The sequence below is a fragment of the Acomys minous genome (genome assembly GCF_964271855.1).
Source record: "Acomys minous genome assembly, chromosome: 8".
Classification (NCBI taxonomy): domain Eukaryota; kingdom Metazoa; phylum Chordata; class Mammalia; order Rodentia; family Muridae; genus Acomys; species Acomys minous.
Window position 1 is genome coordinate 88685555 of NC_140489.1, and position 6818 is coordinate 88692372.

Here is a 6818-nt window from a genome sequence, read left to right on the forward strand (position 1 = left end):
CCAGGCATGGGGAGGCTTGGGACTGCCAGGCAGAGCACGCCCACATCATTAAGATAGCTCTCTAACGGAGGGGCTGAGATACCAAGAGAGACGACCACGGCCTCGCCACTAGAGAAGGCCTACCTCAGATGTGGGATTTGGGGTAAACATTCCGAAGTCTTAGGTGAGTGCATGTAAAAACCCTGATCCTGGTGATGGTGGTGTGTGTGAGTGTGTGTGTGTGTGTGTGTATGTGTGTGTGTGTGTATGTGTGATTTGCACTGATCCTTTGTATGAAGAGAAATGGGGGAGCATGAGGGAACAGAGTAGCCATTCAGTTTCACAACACCTGACAAATGGAAAAATACATGGAGACTTGAAAACAATAGCCTGAAATTAATGGGCAGCAACAAAGAAAAGGGTGGAGTTCTCTTGCTTCTTCCAGGACCCATGTGCCTGAGCCCCCACCTCCGTGTGTGTGTGTGTGTGTGTGTGTGTGTGTGTGTGTATGTGTATTTTTGTGTCTGTGTATACATATAATTTATATGTGTATGTGCATAATCTATATGTGTGTCTGTGATCCATGTACATGTGTGATCTATGTTTCTGTGTGTAATACCCATGTGTATGCATTTGCTATCTATATGTCTTTGTGTCTGTTTATAAATATACATGGTGTGTGTGTGTGTGTGTGTGTGTGTGTGTGTGATTTATTTATGTCTCTGTCTCTAATTGGGGGTGGGGGAAGGGTCTGGGAACATAGAGAGGCAAACCTAAAAGTAGGGTCCTCAAAAATATGACTTCTGAAATAGATGTGGAGTCACAGGCCAGTAGCTTCTTCAGGCTTCATAAACAGAGCGAAAAATAATTTCTAGCCATTTTTTTTCCCACTCAGTTTCAGCGTGGCTGCTTGTGGTGTTGGTGGCACTTTAATTTCTTTGGAAATTTTCTATCTGGGGGTCATGAAGCCTTCATGTGTCAGGACATAACCAGCTCCTGGCTGAGGAGGCCTCCCTGGGATGACTTACATATCCCACCCTTGGCCAGCACCTTACCTTGCCTTTTCTATTTATCTCCCTAGGAAGGCCTAGGGAGGCTAGTGTTAGCATCTTACTTGGATGTCCCCCTTTCAGGAAATGCCTTCCCACTATTCCTTTCATGGGGAGGGAAGAAGGTTGAACCTCTAACAGGGATGAAAGGCCTCTGTGAAGCTGCCCGATAGGTACTTGGATCTACACAGTACGGCTCTGCTAGAGCACGCTACACAAAGGTGAGCTTCTGCCACTCTGTGATTGTCCAAGAATGTTGGTGCTCCTGGGCTGCTGACCCAGAGCAGGGAGAGACAAGCATCCTGTAGAACAGGCTACAAGGGCAAGGAACCCCGCCCCCCATACACACACACCATGGACATCCAGCGTGGGCACAGTGTTCCATAGAGGGGCAACACAAGGCAGGAGAAGAATGAAATCCAAGCTGCTCTTTTTATTGGTAGGCGAGGGTTTCGATGGTCAGATCTTGGTATCATTAGCAGCTCCTGAGATGGGCTATATGAAAAGAAAAAACTGAGACTTGAAGAGAGCGGGCCTTTCTACAGTTATACAGAGGCTCCTTCCTGTGCTATCCCCCACCTGGCCCCCCTCCCCCCTCCCCCCGCCCCCCTCCCCACCCCACTTGGATTTTGATTCTAGAATTCTCATCTGTAGAACCAGGCCTGAGAGCTGGGCTTGGTGGTGTATGCCTTTGATCCTAGCACTTTGGGAGGCAGAGGAAGGGCTATCTCTGTGAGTTCAAGGGCAGCTTAGTCTACAAAGTGAATCCAGGACAGCCAGGACTACAAGACTACAAGAGAAACCCTGTCTCAGAAAAAAACAAAAACAAAAACCAAGATGGTATTTAAGCTGGGTGTGGTGGCACACACCTTGAATCCCTGCACTCGAGAAACAGAGGCAGGTGGATCTTTGTGAGTTTGAGGCCAGCCTGGTCTACAGAATGAGTCCAGGGCTGGGCATGGTGGTATGGTGGCGCACGCCTTTAATCCCAGCACTCAGGAGGCAAAGGCAGGAGGATCACTGTGAGTTCAAGGCCAGTCTGGTCTACAAAGTGAGTCCAGGACAGTCGAGGCTACACAGAGAAACTCTGTCTCGAAAAACAAAACAAACAAACAACAAAACAAAACAAAAGAGAGGAGAAAAATGGAAACTCATGGGGTCTAGGAATTCTGGCCAGGCAGCCATTTGGGAAATGTGACCACACAGGAAGCATTCACTTAGCTGGAGGAAGAGACAGCAGGGGTTCCGGAGAGCAGAGCAGGGCCTTGGGCTGTGCACTTCTGGGCCTCCTTAGAGAGTTTATGGCAGGAACAGAGGCTGCAGCATCTTGCTTCTCCTTTGCTGGAGGCGCTCAGTACCTTCCTTGAACAGGTCTGCCTGAGCAGAGAGGGGACTGTTGGGAAGGTAGTCTCACTCTCTGGTGACTATCACTTAGCCTTTGACAGGGGTTCAGTCTTATGCTGCCGTGTTCTGAATGTCTCCCATTAGGGGAAAAAGGGTGCCACTTACAGAGCGCCACTGTGTGCCAGGTCCCATTCCTGTCCGGTCACAAAGGATCTTTGCAAGTGTTCTGTAGAACAGGCTCTTGGGCTGTTAGGGAAAGACCCAGAGGCTCAGGGTGACCAGATGGCTTGCCTAAGGCCTTAAGGTAATAAGGTATCTGGCTTCTTTCTCCGTCCCCTCCCCCTAGTCTCTAGCCCAGCCGCCACAGACCCTCCAGGAAGAGCCTCGCTTCCGCACCCAAAGGCTTGGAGATTTGGTGGCTCTATGTCTTGGGGCTAAGAAAGGGACAATGATGCTGTGTATTTGGCCTCAAGATGCTTGTCTGGGGCAGATACTGTTCTACTCAGGGTTAGCTTCATCACTTCTAGTCCTATTTTCAGGACCCTTGGAGTCTGAATGAGACTCTGCTCCCTGAATCAGAGAGAGAAGGCTGCATAGACACGCCTCCAAGGCACTTTTGGAAATGTCACTGTCTCAGAGGGCCTGTAGACACAAGTCTGTATAGAGTGGCAGACACTGGAGGGACTGTTTAACCCCATTTCACTGAGCTGCAAATGCTTTTTAGTTGTCACAGAAGGAGAGGTGCAGTACTTGATTTCAGAATCAGGGAAAGCTCTGTATCCTGCTATGGAGGAGAGCTCTCTGCAGAAGGGAGAGAAACACTGTATATGAGTGTGGTGGTTGGATTATGCATTGTCCCTGACATGGTCCTGCATTTGAGTACTTGGTCCCAGGCTGGTTGAGCCGATTTTGGAAGGTTGTAGAACCTTTTAGGTGGAGTCTCAATGAACAAAGTGGGTCATTGGGATTGGGCCTGGAGATTTAATAATCTAGACCCACTCCTGTCTGCTCTCTGCTTTCTGAGTATAGACAGCAGCTGGCTCACATGCCTGCTGCTATGCTTTCCCTGCCATGACTGACTGTATCCCACTGAACCAAGAGCCAAAACAAACCCTTCCTCCCTTAGGTTGCTACTTATCAGGTCAACACAAGAAAAGTAATGTTTTAATAACATAAACATTGTCTTTGTGTGTGTGTGTGTGTGTGTGTGGTTTTTTGAGACAGGGTTTCTCTATGTTATCTTGGCTGTCCTGGACTCACATTGTAGACCAAGTTGGCCTAGAACTCACAGCGATCCGCCTGGCTCTGCCTCCCAAGTGCTGGGATCAAAGGTGTGCACCACCACCGCTTGGCTCTTTTTTTTTTTTTTTTTAAGTTGGAAAATAACTATTTGTTCCGAGGAGCAGGCCAGAGTCCCCTCAGAACTTTTGAAACTGTTTCTTGGTGCCAGCAGCCTTGGTGACCTTGAGCACATTGACTAGAACAGTCTTGTTGGGGGGGGGCTCACTCTCCCTTGGTGACAATGTCACCAATCTGTATATCCCTGAAACAGGGGGACAGGTACACAGACATAGTCTTGTGGTGCTTCTCAAAGCGGTTGTACTTCCGGATGTAATGGAGATGGTTCCGGCCGACGACAATGGTCCTCTGCATCTTTATCTTAGTCATGACATCAGACAGGATCAGATAGAGACGTTACCAGTGAGGGGTGTTTCTTGTCTGTGTAGGTGCGCTTGGGCATCTTGAAGCCTAGATCGATATTTTTGTAGTACCAAGGGACATTTTCCTTGCGGGTTTCTCCCAGCAAAACACACTTCTTGTTTTGAAATATCGTAGGCTGCTTTTGGTAAGCATGCTCCATCTGAGTGTCCACCATCTTCCAGGCAGCCTGAGAAAAAGCAAGTTGTCTATTATTAAGATACACATGTAGCCGGGTGTGGTGGCTCACGCCTTTAATCCCAGCACTCGGGAGGCAGAGGCAGGTGGATCGCTGTGAGTTCGAGGCCAGCCAGGTCTACAAAGTGAGTCCAGGACAGCCAAGGCTACACAGGGGAAACCCTGTCTCAAAAAAAAAAAAAGTCTAATTGAGTGTCAGAAAAGGAATCAGAAGATTTGACAGAGTAGGATATGCCCAACTCTCACAAGAAGTGAATGGGAAGGGAAGCTACTTAAGAGGCTGTTTTTCAGAGAGAGGAGGCAGTTTTTACCAGGACAGTAGTAGAGAGAAAAGAATGGAGAGAGAGAGAGAGAGAGAGAGAGAGAGAGAGAGAGAGAGAGAGAGAGAGAACTCAGGCGAAGACGGAATGAGCCAGAAAATAAGAAGAAGCCAGAAGATCAGAGCAAATTGCTGAGTTAGTTTGAGGCCAAGCAGAGGAATTCTGGGCCAAGAGAGAAGCCAGATTAAGCAAATCAACTGGGAAAAGAGTTTGAGCCAGAACAGCTGAGTTGGACCAGCCAGGCTAGAGCTCAGAAAGAACAAGTAAGGGTGAGCTTATTCAGCAGTAAGTCTCAGAGGCTGAAAACACTGTAGGCCCAGGTTAGGTTGTACAGAAGCTAGAAGCTGCCAGGGCTAGGCCTAGGCCAGCAGAAGGAAGCAGTCAGCTCCCAGACAACAATTGAGCTGGGAGAATAAAATTACTTTTAAAAAATTTTTTATTTATTTTATGTGCATTGGTGTTTTGCCTACATGTATATCTGTGTGAGGGTGTCAGATCCGGAAGCTACAGACACTTGTGAGCTGCCATGTGGGTGCTGGGAATTGAACCTGGGTCCTCTGGAAGAGCAGCCAGTGCTCTTTACCACTGAGCCATCTCTCCAGCTCAGAGAATAAAATTACTTTTACAGACCACCACATGTATGCCATGGCATGCATATACCCAATAAATAAATAAGTGTAAAAAATAAGAACAATCTCAGATGATCTATTCCTCCATCTCTGACAAGCAAACAGTGGATGGAGAAAGCAAACATAAATGTTAGTTGGGCTGTTCACAGGAGGGGTGTGTGTGTGCAGGGTGGGGAGGGGACAGGGGTGGGTGCGTGGATTCTAGACCTCTCTGAAAATGTTTGCTGTTACTAAGGTGATTTTGGAAGGATTTTTACATAATTTAAGAAAAGAGTAATGGGCCAGGTGTGGTGGCACATACCTTTAATCCCAGAACTCAAGAGGCAGAGGTAAGTGGATCTCTATGAGATCCAGAGGTAAGTGGATCTCTGTGAGATCCAGGGCATCCTGGTCTACAGTGAAAGTTCCAGGCTAAACATAAAAACTCTGTCTCTAAAAACAAAACAAAGCAAAGCAAACAAACAAACACAACAAAAAACCAAAATAGGGGTTGGAGAGATGGCTCAGAGGTTAAGGGCACTCTTAACCACTCTTCCAGAGGACCCACGTTCTAATCCTAGTACCCACAAGACAGCTCACAACTGTCTGTAACTCCAAGATCTGACACTAAACATGCATGCAATCAAAAATGCCAAAGCACATAAAATAAAGGTAAATAAAAAAATAATAAGTTGGGCTCAGCAGTGTAGGTCTGTAATCCTTTCCAGTACTCAGGGAGGCAAAGGCAGGTGGATCTCTGTGAGTTCAATGCCAGCCTGGTCTACAAGGTGAGACCAGGACAGCCAAGGCCACACAGAGAAGCCCTGTCTCAAAACAAAAACAAAAACAAAGCGAATAACCCACATATAGAAGATAGATGGATGGATGGATAGATAGATAGATAGATAGATAGATAGATAGATAGATAGATAGATAGAGTAATGAGGCTGTAGAGATGGCTCAGTGGTTAAGAGCACATGCTGCTCTTATAGAGGACCTGGGTTTAATTCTCAGCACCCACCTGGCAGCTCCCGACCATGTGTAACTCCAGTTCCCAGGAATCTGTGTGAAGGTGTCAGGTTTCCTTGAACCACTGAGCCATTCAGGATCCTTGAAGAGAGACCCCCCAAGCAAAAATCTCTGACCTCCTCCAAAGATTTCACTAAGGTTGGCAATGAATGACCACAAGAATACTCAGGAGTGGGGGTTGCCACAGAAGCAAGTTTCAGAGGAGCAGCAGGCTCTACTAGCCTTCCAGTATCTTCTGCTGGTGGCAGGAGGGGTTGGAGTGGGCTGGGGTGGGATGAGGTTGGAGGTGGTGCCATGGCTGGTCCCCTGCTTCTCCTGTCTTACTAGACTTCCCATTGCTATCTCTGCAGTATTAATCAGAACTGGTCTCATGCGGACCTGCTACTGACTCGTGTGCTCAGTCTCCTGGCTTGAGGGCTCAGAAGCCAGCTTTACAGAGCCATGCCTGTCCCAAGTGACAAACCATAGAGTGGGCCTGCCCAGCGCTGCACCTGGGTCTGGAGCTCTAGCCTCTGGTTCTGGCAGTCACTGGCAACAGCTTGGCTGGGGAGGGGGTGCTTTCTCTGCCATTGCCTGGTGTTCAGGGACACCCA

At 47.9% G+C, this 6818-nt stretch overlaps 1 pseudogene across 1 annotated transcript; it reads right to left on the reverse strand.

The window, feature by feature from the left end:
• Nucleotides 1–3714: 3714 nt before the first annotated feature.
• On the reverse strand, nt 3715–4262 carry LOC311603558 (small ribosomal subunit protein uS17-like; annotated as a pseudogene). The gene has a single exon. The product of its transcript is annotated as a small ribosomal subunit protein uS17-like (transcript).
• Between the last annotated feature and the right edge of the window lie 2556 nt (nt 4263–6818).